Source organism: Bubalus kerabau, chromosome 2, assembly GCF_029407905.1.
Source record: "Bubalus kerabau isolate K-KA32 ecotype Philippines breed swamp buffalo chromosome 2, PCC_UOA_SB_1v2, whole genome shotgun sequence".
Taxonomy (NCBI): Eukaryota; Metazoa; Chordata; class Mammalia; order Artiodactyla; family Bovidae; genus Bubalus; species Bubalus kerabau.
In genome coordinates this window covers 127,215,609-127,240,065 of record NC_073625.1, presented here as the reverse complement: position 1 = coordinate 127,240,065, position 24,457 = coordinate 127,215,609, and the positions used below count along the sequence as shown (strand labels likewise).

Genomic DNA, 24,457 nt, shown 5'->3' with positions numbered 1-24,457 from the left:
AGAGAGAAGAAGAAGCCAGAGAAACACTCAGAAAGTGTGTTTCTGAGTGTTCTGAGTGTTCTGAGTGTTGGGCTGACTATAATTCACTTTTCCTGGGTTTGGCAAGAAGGGTCCCTGAGTCAGTGGGCACTTTACATTTTAGGATTGTGGTTGTTATTGTTCATGCAGCCAGGATGTCTCTGTTTCTCATAGCCAAGCACCAGCATGTGAGATTTGCCTTAGTTTGGACTGCTATAACAAAAAGTACCATAGACAGGTGGCTTCAGTGAGAAACATTTACTTTTCACAGCTCTAGAGGCTGGAATTCTAAGATTGGGGCACCCACATAGTTGGGTTCTTGGTGAGGGCCTTCTTGCTGATGAAAGATAGCTGCCTTCTTGCTGTGTCCCCACATGGTAGAGAGAGAGATCAGGTTCTCTGGCCTCTTTTTATCAGGGCACTAATCTCATCATGAGGGCCCCACCCTCACAACCTCAGCAAAACATAATTACCTTCTGAAGGCCCCCACTTCCGAGTATTATCATATTGAGGATTAGGGCTTCAACACATAAAGTTTGGAGGGACACATTCAGTCCACATCAGGACTTGAGGAATGTCTTGATTTCCCAGTCATTGGTACTGTGAGCTGGGTCCTCATGGGTATGAGCAAAAGGGTCACCAGTGGAAGGGAAGTATGAGAGGGGGACCACTGATAGCATTTACCACTGACAATAGAATTGCTGACCTGTGATAATTGTATTGATAAAAAAGCAGATTAACTTTAAGTCATTTTCATGATGGAGTCTACATTCCCTACAGACAACATATGCCTTTATTTACTGGGCAAGGGTGGGTCACCCCCACAGGTAGAACAGCCACCCCACTCTCCAGCAGATCCCTGCACCAGAAGGTGTGGTTCTGTTTCAAGGTTCTGAACTCCTATCATGTTTGTCCTGGGAACCAAAGTCTGAGAAGTTTTCTCAGAATAAATTGATGAAGTCCAAGTCAGGAACAGAGATGGGGGAGGGTAGGCAGCTTGGGTCTTGACGTACTCTAAGGGCATCGCTCCTGGCAGGAGGGGAGAGGAACAGGCTCCTCTGCCACCCTCCCACTCAGTCTCTGGTGACTGCAGCATCACAGGAGGCCCAGCCTGTCCTCCGGTTGCCAGGGCAATTTAAAAATAGCTTGTACAGCCAAGGAAGAGGGGGGCAGGGAAATAATGAAGATTAGTGGCCTTTGGCAGGAAAACTACAGGTAATGAATTCTGCCCAGGGTTAATCTGGAGTGGAGGGTCTCCTGTGTTTACTGTATTTCTTGTCTTAAGGAAATCCTTTCTGGCCAAGGTCTGCTGTGGGCTCTTTCTGGGAAGGACTCAGCTGCCGCTGGAGAACTCCCTGTTTACTCCTTGGACAAGCAGCCAGGAGGACACTGGCAGGCTCTGTGGAGGAAGGAGCAACACTCCGTGCTCAGGTTCAGAATGACTATTCTGCCTGTACAAGGAGAGCTGTGCGGTGCTCAGTCATTCGGTCTTGTCTGACTCTTTGCAACCCCAAGGACTGTGGCCTGCCAGGCTCCTCTTCCTATGGAATTTTCCAAGCAAGAATACTGGAGTGGGTTGCCATTTCCTTCTCCAGGGGATCTTCCCGGATCATACCAGCATCTCTTGCATCTCCTGCATTGGCAGACAGAGTGTACCAACTGTGCCACTTGGGAGTTGGTAGAGACTGATGGGAACCATGTGTATATGCCATGTGTGCTGTGCTTAGTTGCTCGGTCATGTTCAGCTCTTTGTGACCCCATGGACTGTAGCCTGCCAGGTTCCTCTGTCCATGGGGATTCTCCAGGAAAGACTACTAGAGTGGGTTGCCATGCCTTCCTCCAGGGGATCTTCTCAACCCAGGGATCGAACCCAGGTCTCCCACATTACAGGTGGATTCTTTACTGTATGAACCACCAGGGAGGCCCAAGAATACTGAAGTAGGTAGCCTATCCCTTTTCCAAGTGATCTTCCCAACTCAGGAATCAAACCAGGGTCTCCTGCATTGCAGGCAGATTCTTTACCAGTTGAGCTACCAAGGAAGTAAAATATAATTATGATGTTAGATTATTTCTGGATAGTTCACTTATAGTAATTTTTTTCTTTCATATGCCTTTAAAAAATATTTTGTATTTTTTACAAGGGGCATTAAAAAAACTCCTAATGTGATTTTTAAAAAGGCATGCTATTAAGGGGAAAGTTATGTGTTTGTCCCTTAGACAAGTCTATTTGAAGGCAGAACAGTAGTCTGGTGGCAGAAATGGTCTTCTCTGGACTTATAAACTCTCAATGAATGTAAAGCAAAGCCAAGGCTCCTTGGCTGCAGAGGAATACACTAGATGACCTTCTAATCTCCTACATTCAAATCACTACTGAGTGCTAATTTGCCCAAAAACTTTCCAGAGGGAAGTATTCAGAATCCTCTCCAAGGTCCAGAATAGTCATCAATCAAAGTGTTCTTCCAAACCCCTCTGCACTGGCCTGCAAAACATTCCTAATGGATCCAGGGAAGAGTGAGGACCCAGGACCTGCAGAAATGGTTTGTTTGGCTCTCAGAACCAAAAGGCACAGAACATATATTTTAAAAATTAATTTATTTACCAATGTTAAAGTAGGCATGTAAAAATCTCTATTTCTGGATTCTCTTGGAAGAATCATAAAATCGGTCCTCATGGCAATAAACTGCTGGATCTGGGTGGTGGCTGCCCCTTTTGAAGTATGTGGCCTTTTCTAGTGCCCACGGTCCCCATTAGTCCCTACCAACTCAGGACTCTGAGGCTGGGTGGTAATTTCCATCCTCACTTTTCTTACATTGGGTCTCCTTCATTTAGTCACGCCACCTGTCAGCCCTTATAAGCCTCTGAGTTTGCAATTTCTGATATAATAAAAGCTCCATAGGGACAGAGACCACTTTGTATTCTCCACAAAACTTAGTAAAAACACATGGAGGCCTTCAATAAATGTTTGTTGAATGCAGGTATTACATTGTTTCTAGCTCCCTAAAATGAAAGTTTGGTAGGCAAGCCCTTACCCCTGTGTTGTGGGTTTACCATGTTCCTTCATGAACCTCTTTTCTTCCCTACAAAGGTAAAACAATTTGCTCTTAGGATTGAACCCCTGGCTACCAGTAGCCCTCCTCTTGTGCAGCCTATTCCTAGTCCTGACATTTCCTCAGACTGTGTCTGAGAAGGTTTATCTTAGTCCAACTTCTCACTTAGGAGAGGACTTGGCAGATATCTCCATGGAGACAGAAAAGGGATTCCGGGTTCCCCTCTCATGTCACTTTTGACACTCAGTTTTGTACACAAGAGCATATTTTTTATGTGCCATCCAAAGACAGAATCATCATCTTGTTTATTTACATTGTCGGTTTGGATGAGCTGCCAATAAATAGAGAGGTGGCAGTTTCTACAGATCTGTAGTTGGGGGTGGTGATGGTGAGAAGCGTCTTCTTGTCTCCTCCTTACCTCTGCTCTCAGTGGGGCTTCTTTGTCCTCAAGCCTCTTCTCCAATATTTCTGTTCCTCTGATGATCCTATCTTTGGTCAAAGAGAAAACATGCTGTAGGGTAAGATGCTGCTGCACATGCGCTTAGTCATGTCCAACTCTTGCAACCCCATGGACTGTAACCTGCCAGGCTCCTCTGTCCATGGGATTTTCCAGGCAAAAATACTGGGGTCTACACCAGGGGATTTTCCCCACCTGAGGACTGAACCCGAGTCTCCTGTGTCTCCTTCATTGCAGGCAGATTCTTTACCTGCTACGCTAAAGTAAGTCAAGAACAGTCAATTAACAAAGTGAAGAAAATAATAAGCTACACATATTTTATTTAGATATAGGATAACCAGACATAGTGGTTACCCGTGGGAAGAGGGAAGAGAGGAGGAGCAAGATAAAGGTAGGGGATTAAGATTATATTTAAAATAAATAAACTACAAGAATACATAGTAGAATACAAAGAATATAGCCAATGTTTTATAATAACTATCAATGGAATATAACCTTAAAAATTTGTGAATCACTGTGTTGTACACCTAAAACTTATATAATATTGTACATCAACTACATCAACTATACCTCAATGAAAAAAAAGAAATAGGATAACCATATAATTTATCATTCTAACCAGGACACTTTGGAGAGTGTGGAGGGGTGCTAACTAGACGGGATCCTGTGGGCACAAACTGGAACTGTCCCAGCAAAATTGGTTTTCAAAATCAGATGTGTTCATTAAAACAGCCTTGAGCAATGATTTTCATTTAAGGCAAGGCTGGATGCTTTACAGAAAAAGTATTTGAGCTACTTACAGCAAAACCTGCTGTAATAGGGAGAGAGAGGTTATAGATGATCATGAAAAATTTCTCAGTGACTACAGGTAGTCCTCCACTTTTTATTGTTTTTATTGTATATTTATCTATTCATTTGAGGCTTTGTATGAAAAATCATCTCTCTCTTAGCTCTCCCCTCTACTCCCTTATTTGGGCCTTTATATCCCCAAATGTCAAATAGGTTCAAGTGGTCAAAGTACCTATAATGCTGGTGTGTGTGCACGCGTGCTCAGTCGCTTCAGTCATGTCCGACTCTTCATGAAACTATGGACTATAGTCCGCCAGGCTCCTCTGTCTGCTGCAGGCAGATTCTTTACCCACAGAGCCACCTGGGAAGCCCATAATGCCTGTACCTGGCAGTATCTCAAGAAGAGAGCAACAGGCTGGGGAGAAGGAGGAAGCTCTCAAAGATACTTGTAGAAGTAACAATCACTTATCATATGAGCCCCTATTATGTCCTAGACCCCATTTAAAGACAGCAGAAACTGATGCACAAGACAGATACACCATAAACAATCCTATCTCTAGCCCTGTATGGTAAGTTAATCATTATGTTAACTGCTATAACAAATAAACCCCAAATCTCAGTGACTTCACACAACTAAAGTTTAACTCTTTCTCAGACTGCACACCACCATTAGTCAAGAGGCTCTCCTGAGCAGCTGTTCACTGGACAGTGACTCAGATTTAGGCTTGTTCCATCATGTGGCTCTACCATCTCAAAAACCTTCCCTTCCAGCCATGTGATCAGGGGAGAAAGAATATGGATGATCACGCTGAACTGACAACCAGGCCTGAAATTGGTATTCATCATATCCACCCACTGGCCAGGCTAGTTATACAGCCCTGACCTAACTATAAAGGAAACTGGGAAATGGAGTCTTCCTTATGCCAGGAAGAGACTGGTGAGCATCTGGCCAGCCTCTGCCAAATTGCTGTACTCACCCCTTTACCAACAAATCAAGTTCAGAGAGGTTAATAACTTATGAAGGATCAAGCATCTAACGTAGCAGCAGTTGGAATTTTAACACAGGTGTGCTGAACTTCAAAGTTCATGTTCTTTCCATTGCAACTCAACCTATACGATCAACTCATAAGCTTCCCCTATAAGCAGCAGTATAATAGGGAGAGACATATCAAGATCATTCTCCAAGGCTTTGTCTGTCTACTTTGCCTGGTTTATGACAGACTGACTGACTTTAGTTTCCGTCTGACTATTTCTGCAAGCCTCATGGAGGCCAGGACACACTACCTACCAGTAGAGCCAGGCTTCTCCTGTGGAGGTGCTCTCTTCTTTAATTTCTCCCAGCAATATTTTGTGGTTTTCAGTGTAAAAGTATTGCACATTTTAAATGAGTCATTTATTCCTAAATGTCTCATAGATTGTTGAGTGGTGTTGAGTGGTGTTTTTGAGTGCTGTTGTTAGTAGTGTTTTTAATTTTCAATGTCTTGAATTTCATTGCTAAAATATAGAAATAAATTTGGTTTTTGTATATCAAGCTTGTATCCTGCAATATTGCTAAACTCACTTATTATAGTATTTTCCCATCATTTGTACATGGCTTATCACATCTGCAAATAAACAGTTTTACTTTTCCCTTTTCAGTCTGGATATCTTTATTTTTCTTTTGTGCCTGATTGCCCCAGCTAAAACCCCCAATACACTGCTGATTAGGTGTGGGGAGAGTCAATGTCTTTGTCTTGTCCCTAGTATTAGGGGAAAGAGTGCAGTGTAATGTTGTAGGTTCTTTATGCATGTTCTTTATTAGATGGAGGAAATTTTCCTCTATTCCTAGTTTTCTAATAGTTTACTTTTTAAAATTAGGAATAGATGTTGCAATTATTTCTTGGCCTTTTGGCTAAGATCAAGTGTAGGAATAGGTGTTGGATTTTTTCAAGTGGCTGTTCTGCATATGTTGAAATGATCATATGTGTCACTGTTGGTGATTTTTTAATATGATGAATTACATTGACTCATTTTTAAAAAAAAATATTAAACCAACCTAGCATTATCCCAGGGGCTAAAAATCACTTGATTGTGATGTATTATCTTTTTAATATATCATTGGTGATTTGATAAAATTTAATTATGAAATTTTGCATCAATATTCATGAAGGACATTGGTCTACTTTTCTTTTCTTCTAAAGTGTTTGTCTGGTTTTGTATCAGGAAAATGCTGGCCTCCTAGAAAGAGTTGGGATTTCCCCCTCTTCCATATGGTACCAACTAGGGTTCTTGGATTGTTTAATCAATAGAAATTGACAAAAGGCCAGACAAGGAATTCAGGCATAGTTTTATTGGGACTCAAGCTTTAGCACAAGGGGGTGCAAACAAGTAACAGGAAAGTGGGAGGGTTCCTTAAATAGGGTGTAGTATATGTGGATAGATGGGTTGAGCCGGAGGGGTAGCTAAGGTGGTCTGCCCACCTCCTTGGTGATGCTGTGTGCAGTGATCATGCATGGTACCCTGCTTTTGCTCCCAACAGCCTGGAAGTGGCAATTGACTTCTGGCCTATTCTTATCTTATTATGTAACTGCCCCAACTGTTCTGCATGCAGTTATTTTCAGTCCTATTTGTATTCTGGTGCTTGAGGACATGTTTGTTTAGGTACATGCACTGCCTCAAAGGGTCCCAGGTCCCAGGTTCCAGCCTGTCTTTAAAATTGTGAAAGAAGCTGTGTAGAATTTGCAAAGAGTCAGACACGACTGAGCGACTGAACTGACTGACTGACTGACTTCTTGAGTACTATTCTATAATCTGTGAATTTTGAAACTTGAAGGAGCAGATCTATTCTGCCTAACTTTGTCCTTAATACCAGCCTGCTTGGCCAGGCTTTGTGGAACACCCTTCTGAAGTTTTTCCTTCTCTTCTTCCTGAAGACAGAATGCTATTTCCTCCTTTGAAAGGGAAAAGGTAATGTGGAGGTGAAAGATGAAGGACAGGAGTGGGAGTATCTCACTATCTCACAATCTCAGTATGACATTTCAATGAATACAATGAAATGGAAGTGAAATTCACATAAAATTAACCTTTTAAGATATAATTCAGTGTCATTTATTCTGTTCATCATATTGGACAACCACCACTTCTGTCTAAGATTTTCATTGCCTCAAAAGAAAATCCCATACACATTAAGTCCTCACTCCCTCGTCTCCCCTTCCCCTGACCCCTGGTAACCTCCAGTCTGCTTTCTCTCTCTCTGGAGTTACCTATTCTGGATATTTCATATAAATGGAGTCATGTAATATGTGATCTTTTATGTTGTCTGGCTTTTTTCACTTACCATAATATTTTCAAGGCCTGCCTACAACATAATATGTACCAGTACCTCATTCTTTTCTATGGCTAAGTAATATTCCATCATTATATATATATATATATATATATATATATATATATATATATAATCACAGTTTGCCTATTCACTCATCAGTTATTGGACATTTGGGATGTTTTTACTTTTTGCCTCTTATAGATAGTACTACTATGAACATTCGTGTATAAGTTTTTGCATGAGTACATGCGTGCTCAGTTGCTTCAGTCATGTCTGACTCTTTGAGACCCCGTGGACTATAGCTGCCAGGATCCTCTGTCCATGGGATTTTCCCAGCAAGAATACTGAAGTGGGTTGCTATTTCCTTCTCCAGGGGATCCTCCCAATCCAGGAGTTGAACCTGCATCTCCTGCATTGGCAGTAGATTCTTTACCACTGCACCACCTGGGAAGCCCTTTTGTTTGAGTATCTTTTTTCAATTATTTTGTATATATATTTAGGAGAATAGTGCTGGATCGTATGATAATTCTGTTTAACTTTTTGAAAAACTGCCAAACTGTTTTCCACGGCATTTGCACCATTTTACATTCTCATCAGCAATATATGAGGGTTTTGATTTCTCCATGTCCTTACCAACACGCTATTTTCCATTTTCCATTTTATGGCTACCCTAGTGGGTGTCAAGTGATGTCTCATTGTGGTTTTCAGTTGCATTCCCTAATGACTTATGATGTTGAGTATCTCTTTAGGTGCTTGTTGGCTATTTGTATATAGTTTAGGAAAATATCTAGGTTTTTTGTCCATTTTTAAAATGGGTTATTTATCTTTTTGTTATTGACTTGTGAGTTCTTTAGATATTCTGGATCCTAGAACTTTTTGAGATATATAACTTGCAAATATTTTCTCCCATTCTGTAGGTAATCTTTTCACTTTCTTTTCAGTTTTGGTAGTTTCTATTGAGAATGCCTCAAGGTCAAAATTTCTTTCTTCAGCTATGTCCCATTTATTAATACATCCATCAAAGGCATTCTTAATTTCTATTATAGTGGTTTTGATCTGTAACATTTCTCTTTAGTTCTGTTTTAGAATTTCCATCTCTTTGCTTATATTGCCCATCTGTTCTTGCATTCTGTATATTAGAACTTAGTTGTATTAAATTCTATTAGAACCCTTAGTGTATTAGACATTGACAATTAAATGGATGTTGGACATTGGAATTGTAAATAGTTTTATTTGTGTAAACTAATAATAATATTTAATTAAAATTTTAAAATTAAAGTTGTTTCAGATTTAAGTATTTTGTTAAGTATTTAAAGTATATTTTTAAAATATTTAAAACACACATCCTATTCATTATAATTTGGATTTTATCTTTTTAAATAATTTTGAATATTTTAAGAAAAATAGCATTGAATTTTTATATAGAAAGTTCTGTTTTTTTATCTTTTACATTTACTTTAATTACATTTTAATTAAATATATTTAATTTTGAACAATTCCAATATAATTACATTTTAAGTTTTAATCTTTTAAAAAGTTGCACCTAATAGAATTTTATGCAGTGATGGAAATGCTTTTTATTTGTACTGTTTAATATGGCAACCACTAATGTTATACTTGACTATTGAGCACCTGAAATGTGACTGATGCAGCAAGGAATTTATTTTTTAATTTTCTATAATTTTAAAAATAATCTTTATTTATTAATTTTGGCTGCGCTGGTCTTCGTTGCTGCACGGACAGGTTTTTCTGTAGTTGTGGCAAGCGGAGGCTACTCTAGTTGCGGGGCGTGGCTTCTCCTTGCGGTGCTTCTCGTGTTACAGAGCACAGGCTCTAGGGCGCTCGGGCTTCAGTTGTTGCAGCCCCCAGGCTCTAAAGCATAGGCTCATTGGTTGTGGCACAGGGGCTTGGTTGCTCCGTGGCATGTGGGATCGTCCAGGACCAGGGGTCGAACCCGTGTTTCCTGCATTGGCAGGCATATTCTTTACCACTGAGCCGCCAGGGAAGCCCTAATTTTTAATTTTATATAATTTTTATCAATTTAAATTTAAATAACCACATTTAGCTGGTGGCCAACATACTGAACTTAGATCATTGTTTTCCTAGAACACAAATTATGTGAGTATAAGTATATAATTAGTGACTGCTAGAATAAAGACAAAAAATGAATTCTATTAAAAATAACACTTTATGAATTATGAATTTATTTTTACTACTTACCCAAATGTGGTGCTAGTGGTGAAGAAGCTGCCTGCGAATGCAGGAATCATAGGAGACACAGAGTTCAGTCCTTGGGCTGGGAAGATCCCCTGGAGAAGAGCATGGGAACCCACTCCAGTATTCTTGCCTGGAGAGTTCCATGGACAGAGGAACCTGGCAGGCTACAGTCCAGGGTGTCATAAAGAGCTGGATACAACTGAAGCAACTTAGCATGCATGCAAATGCCACAGCTCACCAACAGAATATCTTGTATATGCAGTATTAATTATGTCTGGTCATCTGTGATATGTTGTCAACTTTTAGTCAATGAGAAACCTTCAACTTTCCACATAGTTTTTCTTTTTAATCATTCTGGAGATATATTTGTCAAGGAAAGAGGATAGAAAGTATGTCATTCAACTGTTCATGATTTATAAACATTAAATGTAGGCTATGGTATGTAGGCCTCTGTTGGACCTCATGTCCTCGCTCTCACAAATATTGGGGCTGGGCCTGTCCACACGGGAGTTGTCCCTCTGTGAGAGCAGCAATACTATGCACTGATTACTGCTCTCCAGCCCCTGGGATGCCACCCACTTCTCCTTCCCCATCGTCCCATCTCCAACTCCGCCAAAGCCCATTGTTGGCTGTGAGCTGCGCTTCAAACCTGAGGGGCCCTTCCTATCAACCTAATCCTTGCTGTCAGTGATAAAGAATAACCCTCAGGGCACTGTCAGGGAGCATCCTGACCCACAAAATAGCTGTAGGCCACCAGACCTTTCAACAGCAACCTTTAATTTTCTCCTCTTTGTCACTTAGGTAACGTGGGCACCCACTTCAGACGGTGAAAAATTCTCATGGACTCCTGGCATTGAGTTAAATTATTTTATTATAATTTCACATAAATATACAAGTTAAAAAGTATAAACTCCTATAGCGGAATGAGGTTTATTTCACTCTAAACCTCAAAGAAGCTGTTTAGATTAAGTACAAACAAACCTGGAAAATCAATCAAAACAAAACTACCAACACTAAATTAATGTGAAAATGCTTTATGGAAAGTAAGTTGCCAATGTTGAGTTTAATAGTAAAATATTATATCTTAGTGTCAGGTCTCTTTTTACTTATTCCTTCTGTATTTCAAATTTAACAATAGAGAATGTTCTATGTAGAATCATATTAAAACAATCTTTATTTCTTAGTTCTGGAGAATCAGGACTCATATTTAGTCAAAGCTCTGCCCTAGAACAACAGGTTTCTTCAAAAATTCAATTTATTTAAACTAAAAAACCCCAAACAGGTTACCCATTTCTTCCATCTCCTCAGTCTCATCTCTTCCCGAACCACTAATCTGTTCTTCTGTACAGATTATTTCTATGAGCTTGTTTTTCCTGTTTGTTTTCTGGGTTTTTTTTTGATTCCACATATAAAAGAGATCGTACAATATTTGTCTTCCTCTGTCTGACTTATTTCATTTAGCATAATGCCCTTGAAGTCACCCATGTTGCAAATGGCAAGATTTCTTTCTTCTTTATGGCTGAATAATATTGACATATGGGCTTTCCTGGTAGCTCAGCTGGTAGAGAATCTGCCTGCAGTGTGGGAGAGCTGGGTTTGATCCCTGGGTTGGGAAGATCCCCTGGAGAAAGGAACAGCTACCCACTCCAGTATTCTGGCCTGACGAATTCCATGGACTATATAGTTCATGGGGTCGCAAAGAGTCGGACACAACTGAGTGACTTTCATTTTCACTTTTGACTTTCAATATTGATACACACACACACGTGTGTAATTTCTTTACTCATTCATCCATCAACAGACCCTTAGGTTGTTTCTATATCTTGCCTTTGTAAATAATAATACAATGAATAGAGTGCGTATATATTTTCAAATTAGCATTTTATTTTCTTCAGGTAAATACATGAAAGTGAAATTGCTGGATCATATGGTAGTTCTAATTTAAATTTTTTGATGGACTTCCATACTGTTTTCCATAGTGGCTACAGCAATTTACACTCCCACCAACAGTGCACAAGGGTTCCCTTTCTCACATCCTTGCAATTTTCTGTCTTTTTGATAGTAGCCATTCTTACTGGTGTGAGGTGATATATCATTGTGGGTTTGATTTGCATTTCTCTGATGATTAATGATGTGGAGCATCTTTTCATGTACTGGTTGGTCATCTGAATGTCTGAAAAAACGTCTATTCAGATTGGCTGCCTGTTTTTAAATCAGATTGGATTTGTTTTTGCTATTGAGTCGTGAGTTCTTTATATATTTTGGATATTAGCTCCTTATCAGATATATGATTTGTAATTATTTTCTCTCATTCAGTAGGTTGACTTTTCATTTTGTTGATGATTTCCTCTGATGTGCAGGAGCTTTTTAGTTTGACGTAGTACCATTTGTTTACTTTTGCTTTTGTTGTCTTCGCTTTTGGTGTCAGATTCAAAAAATCACCAGACACCTTTGTCAAGGAACTTACTACCTATGATTTCTTCTTGGGGTTTTATGGTTTCAGGTTTTATGTTCAAGTCTTTAAACCATTTTGCATTAGTTTTGGTGTATGGTGTAAGATCATGGCCCAGTTTCATTCTTTTGAATGTGGCTATCCAATTTTCCCAACAACAGTTATTGAAGAGCATGTCCTTTCCCTGTTGTGTATTCTTGCCTCCTTTGTCATAAACTAATTGACCGTATATGCATGTATTTATTTCTGGGCTCTCTATTCTGTTCTGTTGATCTATATGTCTGTTTTTATGCCAATACCATACAGTTTTAATTACTAAAGCTTTGTGGGTTTGAAAGCCAAGAGTGTGATGCCTCCAGCTTTGTTCTTTCTTGAGATTGGTTTGGCTATTCAGGGTCTGTTGTGGTTCCAGTTCCTTAGAAGTCTTAGAATTGTTCTGTTTCTGTGAAAAATGCCATTGGTATTTTGAATGGCATTGAATCTGTATATTGCTTTGGGAAGTATGGACATTTTAATGATATTAATTCTTCCAATCCATGAGCGTGAAATGTTTTTTCTTTTATTTTCATTTATTTATGTCTTTTTCAATTTCTTCATTAAGTCTTGTAGTTTTTAACACATAGTCTTTCACTTTCTTGGTTAAATTTATTCCTGAGTATTTTATTTATTATTTTTGATGCAATTGTAAGTGGGGTTATTCTCAATAATTTTTGTAATTCATTATTATTATAAAGGAATGTAAGATTTTTGTGTATTGATTTTATAGCCTGTGACTTTACTGAATTCATTTATTAGTTCTAACAAATTTTTGATGGAGTGTTTAGGGTTTTCTATATATAATATTATGCTATCCTCAAAGAGTGACAGTTTTACTTCTTTGGGCACCAGTTTTAATGAGATGCTTCTTGCTAACTCCATTAGCTGTCTGGCTATACAAAGGTAAAGGCTACTACACTACAGCCTTATTGACATCTGAAATAGACATCTAAATCCATTAGGTTTCTGGACTTGTAAATGGAAATTATTTTCAACTATTTTCAAATATCCTTACTGCTAATAAGTTAGGATCCATGCAGTAAGTTCCCTCTCTGCCACAAATGTGGTCCAGACTGCCATGGCCCACCTTTCTGTAAGTTCTGTCTCCCTGAACCCCATACCATCTCCAGTCACACTAATTTATTTGAACTGCTTCAAAATATGATGCTAACATATCTGGACACAATGTAAATGTGGGCCTGAGGTATTTGGTTCTGTTCTAACTTTAAGGTGACCCTCCTAAAGACCTGGTGTGTATTTGTATATATGAGTTTAATTTATATAAGTTTGAATAAACAAAATTTATAAATCCTCAGGGGTACTTTAGGAAGCCCCAAACTGTACTTAGATGAATACTTTTGAATTCTCAAAAGTATGATATGAGGATCCCTTGGGGTCCCTGAGATGTGTTATGAGGATCCACAACGTTCAAATTATATTCACAGTTCTTTCTACTATAGGAAATATTAATAGGTGTAATCCGTATAAACAAAAACTCTGGCCAGATAAGCAAGCATTAAAGTCAACATTAGCTGTTAGCATTAGGGCTTTAAAGTCAACCCATTCCTACTATGCAGTCACTCTACCTTGATCATATGATCTTTATGCCCAGATCCACATACCCACCCCCGGAATTTAGTGATCTCTTTCTCTCTTGACAGTCCTGCAATGAATTTTGAATGAATTTTTCTCTCTTGTGGCCTGGAGTTTGCACAACATCCAAGATGAAGCTATACTTTGTAGTCATAAGTTACACCTTATGTTGGGGTGGGTTGCTATATCCCATGGCAATGGGAAGCATGCTGAGGGGTTATCTTAAGTAACTCGAATTCTGCTGGGAATCTTCTAATCCTTGGGTCATTAAAGACTCCCCAGATGTGAAACACTTCTGTTTTCAAAATTCCCGTGTTTGCCAATGGGGCCGTAACAGTAACCACAGATACTTGTGTCTAGATATTCAGTTTCCACCTAAGTTTTGAATTTAATCAGTTTCTGATCTCATTCTGCAACTGTCTACAAGAAGACAAATCACAATGAAATAGTACTTTCTGTATGGGGCCAGTTTCTTTCCTCTGCTGAGACCAGAGTCAGTCCCATTCCCAAATGAAGTTACTCTGAGCCATTAGAAGCAGCCTGTCTGTCCTTCTCCGTAACCTGTGAAATATTGTCATTGCTCTAAAGCCTCATCTTTGGTGAGTACCTCACTTGGATCTTGAGACCAAACTAGGAGAGTGTAATTAACCTCATACTGCTGTAAACCAAGAACCTATTAGCTTTCTACCCCAAGATGTGGATACTCTCATTTTCTTCTACCCAGTAGTATTTTAATCCAGTTTAATCTTGTTTAATCCTTCTGTTTAGGGACCTTTTACAGCTCTACTCTTAATACTGATTTCTCTATCAGTCAGGTTTTTATGTGATTACAAAGATTCTCTTGGTATGGGGAACTTATACAGAGATGCACAAGATTAGTAGAGCAACACAAGTCATCTTCCTGGTTGCTCAGTCACTCTGGGTCCAGGTGTTATGCAGAGTAAGAAATGCGACAGGCCTAATGGGGACCCAGAACCAAAGCTCAGGGTTGTCTGGGTTGCTACGTTAGTCTGAGAGATCTGCCCTGGCATTTATACTTCCAAAATAGAGAATTTCACTGAGTCAGGTGGCCATCATCCAAGGGAAGTGCTTCTACTGGGAAGTGATTCATGCCAACCCTCTCCATAGCGGTTAGCCTTCCTGATATTCGGTCAGTTCCTGCTCCCATTGTTTCAGATGAGGTCAGCAGGATTGTGCCACTCAATTCACTTGGCAAGAAGAGCACAGCAACTGATGAAGATGGAGCCTGTTCAAGTCCCTTTTGCTGAAGGGACCAATCAGTTAGGCATGCACGGAGACTTCTTGAACGAACTCCTCAACCAGTCCAGTGCAACTATTTTCAGGGGGTATTTTTAAAAATCATTACAGCTAAAGTGGTGGTGAGTCTAACTCTTTAAAACAATGGCTCTGACTTTGAGGCAGTTTGTGGTTCAGTGAAGCCATTTCCCCATTTTTCTGTCACTGAGAAGTTGCATTGAGAGCAAACTTAGGCTCCAGCTCGAACTTCCTTGACAGTTTTTATATGTGACTTATGAAAAGCACCCTCAAAGCCATGATAAGTTTTAAAGATGCCAGATAGAATGACTCCTAATTAAGAGTCCAAAAATACAGACTGCTATTTCCCAAAGTATGCCCTGTAAGGAAGTGCTTCTAGGAAATGCTCATAGGTGCACTCAAAGAGAAAGAGAGAGAGAGAGAGAGAGAGAGAGAGAGAGAGAGAGAGAAGAAGAAGAAGAAGAAGAAGAAGGGAGAGAGAGAAAGAGGGAGAGGGAAAGAAGGAAAGAAATTGAATTCATGGTTTAAAAACTTTGGGAAGAATTTTACCGTAGGGCCCCCCTCTTGGGGTTTTATTCTCCAAAATTTAAAACCCCAAGTCATTTCATTGTGAAGAAATTTGTTTTAACTTTAGTTCATGAAGCATTTCCCAAATTTACTCAAACACATAAAAGCTTTTGATTTTGCCTTATGCTTCCCCAGATCCCACCGTGTACCACGTGGATCCATTTGCTTTGTACAGTAAGTTCTGGAAACAGCTCCTCCAGAATTCTGACCAGTGGCTTTTCCTGGGGAAACTTACAAGAGAAAGGAAATGGAGCAACAATGCAACTCATATAGAAGTTGCCATTGATAGGCATTGTTTCCTTCCTCGACTACTGTTCCAGACTCCCCTCTTCCATGGCAGGCAACTCTGTTGCTCTAGGTGGCTTACCTGATGTGGTGACCAGACATTTTTTTTCTTAAAGAGTCTGAGCCACATGGCCATGACTGCTGCACTTCTATTTATTACCAAAATTAGATGCTGAACATTTTCTTCTTGCTCCTGTTGGCTAACAGCAGCCCTGCCTCCTCTAGTGGAGCCAATTATCTGCCAGGATGGTGATTCCTTTCCTTGTGTCCTCTGCTCTTGGCTTTGGGAATCAAAAGTGGCCCCCTGCCAGCCACAGTTAAAAATTTAATGGGAACCTTGCTGAGTCCTCTGTTGGAAACACTTCTCTCTGAAAACCAGAACCCTTAGGCCAATAAAGCTTAGAGTTATTGGAGGAGAAACACAGATTCCAACAAGTGGGTGGCTAGGAGTGATGGTGAGTGGGCAATTCCTAATTCTGCCCCTTGGTTCCAATACCCATGTATTCTACCTACTGAGGACACAGCTTTCAAATTTTTAGTCTCAGGACCACTTTATACTCCTAAAAGTTATTGAGGACCCCACAGAGCTTTTGTTTATGTGGGTGATAGCTATTAATACTGTATTAGAATTTAAAACTAAGACCATTTCAAAGTTTAGCAATGAGGAACACACAGCATGTTAACAGAAATAACAGCATAATTGTTATGAGATTACTTTTGACCTCATGGAACGCTGATTTTCATCCTAAAATGTCAGATTGTTCCAGAATACAAAGGAGAATAATAAGGGACAGAATGTGGTAAGTGAATTTTACTTGCTTTGTCTGGTAACACTTGTGTCTTAAAAGAAGCTATGGAATGTGTTAAAATGTTGGTAAAGTTTGGTCCCTTTTAATAGGCTGGCCTCCTTGATTACCTGACTAATGTGTTTGCTAACAATATGAAGGGTTATTCTTCACTTTCTGTATAATCTACCTACATAGCAAAACTTTTTTATGTTAACTGTGTTATTTCCTTGATTACTTAGGAAAAAAATCTCAGCTGTGAAAGAAGTTAGATATACTTAACAATCATGTTACTTTCTATTTTTAAATAAAAATATTATTGCTATTTTGATTAAGTAGATACCTAAATATCATCTTCAGGCACCCATGATCCCATTTGATCAAATGTTCAAATCTCCTCTAACAACTTTTTTTTATTTTTGCCTTCCCCAGATCAGACCCAAGTATAGAAAGAAATACAGGAAGAAGGAAAATAAAAGAGAATGTTTCAAGATACCACTTACACTGAAATCTATCTTGAGATTTCCCAGAGGGTCCCTGAAAGAATCACAAAATTTGTGTTCTGTCACCTTATAAAAAGAAAGATTCTAGAAATAATTAGGATTTAAAAAAAAAAATATGTAACTGTTTTGTAAAGTTTCTTGGGAAAAATTGTCAAATCAGAAGAAACTCTCAGCTTTGCCTAGGTTAAGTTTGGGAAGGTAAAATAGTGTTAATATAAATATTTCAGACAGTATATGAGTCATGGGAAGTCCCTAGATGTTTGTCAATGTCCTCGCTTTCAATAATATATTTTAACTTCAGAGGAAACTTTGAGTAGACTCTGTCCAGTTTTCCTATATTTGTCAGAATCCTAGTGGTGCTTTGCCTGATGTTAGACAGCAACCATAGTATAGTGTTATCCATCATTTTAATTATTGTTTAAAGGGTTAACTTTGTCAAGTCTTTTAAAATTTGAATCTAGTATCTTCTATGACACTGGTTTTCAACTGGAGATGCACATCAGACTTATCCATTGAGTTTTATAAAAATACAGCCATCTAGGACCTATGCCAGGTTTGCTGAATCTCTTCATATTCCTGATACAGTCTTACAATATGCTTGGTTTAATGTTGGTATATTTTATATATTATGTTTCACGGTTATTGTGCTATATATCAAGCGTTTTCCTCCATACAATTGTGTTTGCTGCCAAGTCGCTTCAGTTGTGTCCGACTCTGCGACCCCATGGACTGCAGCCTACCAGGCTTCTCTGTCCATGGGATTCTCCAGGCAAGAACACTGGAGTGGGTTGCCATTTCCTTCTCCAATGCATGAAAGTGGAAAGTGAAAGTGAAGTCACTCAGTCGTGTCTGACTCTTCGCGACCCCATGGACTGCAGCCCACCAGGCTCCTCCATCCATGGGATTTTCCGGGCAACAGTACTGGAGTGGGGTGCCATTGCCTTCTCCACAATTGTGTTTAGCCTTTAAAAAAATCAAATATTCTCTGACTTCTCTGAAAATAGGTTTCATCATTATTCTTAGAGACATATTGTCTAAAACTTGTTTTGGAATTGCTTTATCATCTTATTATGCCTGCCACAGAAGCAATCACATTTTCTTGTCAGTTACATTATTCTAATTATGAATTCTCATTAGACTTTCACATTTGAAAGTTATCACTAATAAATTAACCTCAGCCATTTTCTCTGTGATTTAAAGCAGTTTTTATTTCTCTGATGCATATCTGAAGGTTCTGCTATCAGCTATAGACCTGAGTTTGTATCTTCAATAAAGATACACAATGTCAGAGCCCCATGGAAAAGTACCATATTAGACACTAGGAACTATTAACACTTCCAGGTAGACTTTTGGGTCCAGGCTTTTGATGTATCACTTGCACAATTTTCAGGCCGTAACAGTGAATTTAGTCAGGATTTCCATATCTCTTTTCCATTAAAAAGTGCATATGGGCTCATGAGAATGCTAACTCAAAATCCAGTGGAATAGGAATTAATTATGTAGGACTGAATGAACTGATCAGTAGTTGTGGTGTATGGGCTTTGAGAACATTTTTATTTTGATTACTTATTTAGAATATTGTTGATATTTAAATTTCTATTTTCCAGCTATAAAATCAAGCACCTTTTTCCTTCTTAAATTCTCTGTAATCCATACAATTTAGTAGAATCTGCTTTTATATACTGAAATATAACATTTAAATTTTATCTAATTCTTGCTTTTCCTTCTTGAAATCAGAAGTTCTTATTGCTTCCTTACTTTTCATGGCAATATAGTTACTTATATAGGCCCTATAAAAATCTGTCTTTAAAAAAACAAACAAGAATATAATTGGGAAAAGTCGATCATGTAACCAAAGCTTCACCTGGAATGTCATATCTGAGAATGGTGCTCATTTAATGGAACTTAGGGGGCCAGTGCTTATAAAATCATTCTAGGAAAACTGGCCTGGTACCTGTTTCTCAGGATCTCCACCTGATATCAAAAGACCACTGCAAGATGGTTCACTCAAGTGTGCTGGCAGCCCCTCGCTGGCTGTTGGCCAGAGATCATACCCCCTGGCTTCTCCATCAGCAGCCGGAGCCTCCTTATGACGTGGCCGCTGATTCACCCAGACCTAGTCATCCAAGGGAGAGAGAGGGAAACAGAGAGAGAAAGAAAGAGAGAGGGATCAAGGAGAAAGTCCCAATGCTTTTTATGACCTAGTCTCAGAGTCACACTGTCACTCTGCCTTATTCTATTTGTTAAAAAGAGAGTCACTAAGTCCAGGCCAGACTCAAAGCGATGGGAATAAAGAAAGCTCCACCTCTTGAAGAAAGGTGTACCAAAAAATTTAGGGACACATTGTGGCCACTGGAAGTTTGGTGTCTTCCAAAGCCCTGGCCTTTATCATTCTAGGCTCTCTCCTCACCTTTGGGTAACTGTACAAGTTAGTGGATAAGACAGTCTTGTAAACAAGCAGCACTAAAACAAAGCAAGCTGTAATTGTGTGCTATGCTAGAGGCACAAAAGGTGCCAACAAAGGACATTAAACCCAACTGGGACAATTCAGAAGGAAGCAGCATTTGATGTGAGACTTGAAGAATGAGAGGGTTTTAATGGTCTAAGATTCAGAGCCAGAAGGAGTGAATGGCCAGTGAGCAAGGCAAATGTTGGTATGGATGGAGGCAAGAGGCATACAAATGTTGGCTCTGGGGAGCTGAAAACAAAGTCGTATCACTAAAAACTATCAAAATGATGACTGTTTAAAGAAGAGTATAGTAATTAAGTAACTGTGGCATTGGAGAAGACTCTTGAGAGTCCCTTGGACTGCAAGAAGATCAAACCAGTCCATCCTAAAGGAAATCAACCCTGAATATTCATTGGAAGGACTGACGCTGAAGCTGAAGCTCCAATACTTTGGCCACCTGATGCAAACAACTAGTTCATTAGAAAAAAACCCTGATGGTGGGAAAGATTGAAGGCAGGAGGAGAAGAGGATGACAGAGGACGAGATGGTTGAAGGGCATCACTGACTCAATGGACATGAGTTTGAGCAAGCTTTTATGACCTAGTCTCAGAGTCAGACACGACTGAGCTACTGAACAACCAAGTAAGTGTTAGCCGCTCAGTCGTATCCAACTCTTTGCAACCCCATGGACTGTAGCCCGCCAGGCTTCTCTGTCCATGGGATTCTCTGGGCAAAAATACCGGAGTGGGTTGCCATTCTCTTCTCCAGGGAAAAGAAGAGAATGGTGTGGTATTAAGCATCAGGGAGAATGTAGGGGAGTGGAGACTGCTTGGCTAGACAGTGGGAAGTCTTGTATGTCAGAGTTAAGACATGAGAAATTAGGAAAGATTTCTGGATGGGCAACTGGCATGGTTACATCTGGGCTTCAGAAGATCAGCCTGGTAACCATGTGAAAACTGGGGCCAAGAGTGGACACACTAGAGGTGGGACGAGCACACAGCAGGCTCAACAAGTATCCTGCTTACCCTACAGTGAGGCTCAGAGGTGCTCCATCGAGGCTGCACGTTGGAGTCACCTGTGGGGCTTCTTAGACCTGCTGCCCAGGCCTCACCCTCCAGAGGTTCTGATTTAATTATTTAAAAGTGGGTTTAGGCACTCCAGGTGGCCCTGATGAGCACCCACACTGAGAAGAACAGCATGATGCAGAGAAGAGGAAGTGAAGGTGAGAAGGGAAGTCTCAACTCCAATCAAAACTTTACTATTGTCTCTTTCTGCCTCCTTTTCTGAATTTTTCTATCTCCTTGGGTCCTTGTCCCTCAGTTCTCTGTGTTTTTATTCACGTTTCTCTTGAAAATGCCTCTATTTTATCTATTCTATTCCCCAAGTTGTTTCAAGTTATCAAACTGCCTATCTCCTCCATGACTCAGGGCAGCAGATATCAACTAGGAATCAAAAGGAGAGCAAACCACACAGACTAGTCCACACTAAGATGTGAATGACTGATGAGCACATAACCCACCTAAGGGTTTTTGAATTTTAATTTTTTCTAACCTTTAAAAAAATAATTTCACACTTATAGAAAAGTTACAAGAAAAAATAAAAGATTTTCTATATACTCTGTTTAGAAATGCATTTATTTTATTCTCTCTCTCTGCACACACGTACACGTTTGTTTTATTTTTCTGAGCCTGGAGTAAATTTCCAGCTAATGTCCAAATGCTTCAGTGTAAATCTCCTAAGAACATTCTCCTACACAGTTTCAAAACACTAGCCAAAATCAGTACATTAATGTCAATCCAATCTATCCTCTAATCTACAGTCTCAGCTTTACTGAATATCACAAGAATCTTTTTTAGAAACACAACTATAACAATGAAAATAAGAACATTTTTACCCTCTTTTCTTTCTGGTCCAAAATAGGCCACTTGATTATTCCTTGCATTCAGTCATTATGACTCTTAGGTCTCTTCCAATCTGGAACATTTCCCCAGTCTTTCCGCGCTTTCCATATCTTGATATTTTTGAAGAGCACAGAGAAATCATTTTGCAGGCTTTCCCTCACTTGGAGTTTGTCTGATGCTTCCTCACAGTTAGATTCAGGTTTTGCACCTTTGGCAGGAACACCCCTGAAGTCATGCTTTGTTCGCCAAGCATCCTATCAGGGGCCACGCAGGGTCCACTTATTGCAGTGATTGTGCCGCCGCTTCTACCATTCAGTTAGCATAGTTTCTGTCAGGTTTCCCTGTAAAGTTAGTAAGTGTTGTTAGTGCTCAGTTGCTAAATCCTAGCTGACTCTTCTGCAACTCCAGGTACTGTAACCTACCAGGCTCCTCTGTGCATGGGATTTCCCAAGTAAGAATACTAGAATGGGTTGTCATTTCCTTCTCCAGGATATCTACCTGGCCCAGGGATCCAAACCTGTGTCTCCTTCATTGACAGGTGGGTTCTTTACCGCTGAGCCACCGAAGAAGCCCATTTTGTTAGTAATTAGTAACAATTTTGTGGGATTATACTATGAGGCCATCCTGTTCCTCAGCAAACTTTCACCCATTGGATGCAAACTGGCATCCATTGATGACTGATCCTTGCCTCAATTCACCATTACTATGATGGTTGCCAAAATGGTGCTTTTCTAAGTATCATTTCTTCTATACTTATTAGTTGGTTTCTACTATAAAGAAGAGCTTTTCCCTTCTCTTCCATTTATCTGTTTATTTATACAAACATTGTGCTTTCCTGGTGGTTCAGATGGTATGGAGTCTGCCTCCAATACTGGAGACCCCTGGGTTCAATCCCTGGGTCAGGAAGATCCCCTGGAGAAGAGAATGGCTACCACTCCAGTATTCTTGCCTGGAGAATTATCTGTTTATTTATATAAACATGGGCTGGTGAATGTCTATCATATTCAGTAGGGTATTTATTTTGATGTCCAAATTGGCTCAGATTTGACCGAAGAGAACTGCGTCAAGCTGGCTGGATTATTTGATTTTTAAATGAGGTCAATTTTCCATTCAAATATGTCTCCAAAGAGTACAAGTAAGGTCTTAAGAGCAAATGAAGTGGAAAGGGTGGGCAGCCTGCCAGAGGGTGATGGTGAGCAGATGAACCCTTACTGGATCAGCGCATCCCAAACGGTTCCAACTTCTCAGAGATTCTTCTTTCTTCCCTGTCCTAAAATGGCATTAAATGCTGGAGCCTGGAGGGACCTCAAAGATCATCAGGTCTGTGGTTCCCAAACGCTGGCTTGTGCCAAAGGCTGTGACTACAACCCCTGGAGAGTTGGCTCAACAGAACAGGCGCTCCCTGCAACAGAGATTGTGACTCAAAGGTCAGGCCCAGGTGGGTGGGTATTTGTGTGTTTGTAGAGCTCCCCAGGTGACTCCTATGTGAACCCACCCCCAGCCCCCTTGCACACACACCCTCCTTTTACAGGTGACTCAGAGAGGGACATCCTCGTGCTCCCAATCACACCTTTAGTTTCAGAACCAGGAGGAAACAAGGTTCCTTGGCTGGTCAAGACCTGCTCTTTGCCTCCCTTGTGCTGCCCCCTGCTATGTCTTTGAAAGCTCGCAAGTTTACAACTCTCACTTCAGGAAGAATGAGGCATTTATGGGCAGGACCGGCAATGCATATGTTAGGTGTTTGTAAACAGGGGGGCACCTCTGCTTATTTACTTGATAATTACTTGCAGTGTAGTTGTGTATTTTAAACTGATCCCCAGAGTTTTATTGTTATAAATTGAAAATAATAATATCCACTTCATACCGTTGTTATGAACATTAATTTTAGAGGTACTGTATAGAAAGGCCTGGCATTTTTACTAGCTTTTGCTGACACTTCTGCTAGAAAATGCATTGACCATCCCCCTGCCCCCAAACGCTCCAGCGTACACGCTGCCCTGATGTTATTTAAGGAAGCACTTTCTGTTACTACTTCTTCCTTTACCTACTATCTACTGAGAAGAGCAGTATGCCCTTTCATTGAATAGAGAAAGATAGCTGTAAGGTACATAGATCCCATTGCATTGCACGCCCATGTTCTCCTTGGGACCACTGTGAGCTTCTGGCCACAGGAATTGGACTATTAAACAAAATTAACCTTTAAACAGCCTTTAAACCTGATCATCTAGGATCTCCATCCAAGACTAGCTTAACCACTGACATTACAAATCTAGAAACAATGTACTATTTTAAAGGCGTTGTGGACTACAGTGAAGGAGGGAGAGCATGTTACCAACGTGCTCGTGAGTATGGATAACTGTGGCGAGGCGCCAGTGCGCTCAGATGTCAGGTGGTTCACAGTTCGTTCTTCTCATTAGGTGCACCATTTATTAAGCTTCAGCTCCCTCCACCACCTTCCATCCCTTCTAGTCCTTAAGGCAATCTGTAGGGCAGACCTGCACCAGGGGTTAGGGCCTCTGAGCACCTAGCAGGGTTCCGTTGCTCCATTCTTCCACTGTCTCCTACCTTGGTCTCCAGAAGAGAATGGGTTCCCCTGATGTTACAAGAGAAGGTGAAGCTAAGAAGTGGTTTGGAGTGGGGACATCCAGGCCCTTGAGACAGAGGCTGTGATGAGACTGTGTTGTCCTGGACAAGATACACCTGCTTAAATTACTCCCTGGGGATGGAGCAAGGCAGTGACTCCTCCCGTGTTTTTGAGTAAATTTAGAAAAGGAAC

The 24,457-nt window shown here is 40.1% G+C and overlaps 1 long non-coding RNA gene across 3 annotated transcripts; it reads right to left on the bottom strand.

The window, feature by feature from the left end:
* Positions 1 to 21,398: 21,398 nt before the first annotated feature.
* On the bottom strand, positions 21,399 to 24,261 carry LOC129643751 (uncharacterized). 3 transcript variants are annotated; one of them, XR_008710482.1, is made up of 3 exons: positions 24,247 to 24,261; positions 22,894 to 23,083; positions 21,399 to 22,022 (listed from the first exon to the last, which is right to left on the bottom strand). It is a non-coding gene; the product is annotated as an uncharacterized LOC129643751 (long non-coding RNA). The 3 variants fall into 3 exon arrangements; XR_008710481.1 differs by lacking the exon at positions 24,247 to 24,261 and adding an exon at positions 23,252 to 23,266; XR_008710480.1 differs by lacking the exon at positions 24,247 to 24,261 and having other exon boundaries at positions 22,894 to 23,098.
* Positions 24,262 to 24,457: the final 196 nt, after the last annotated feature.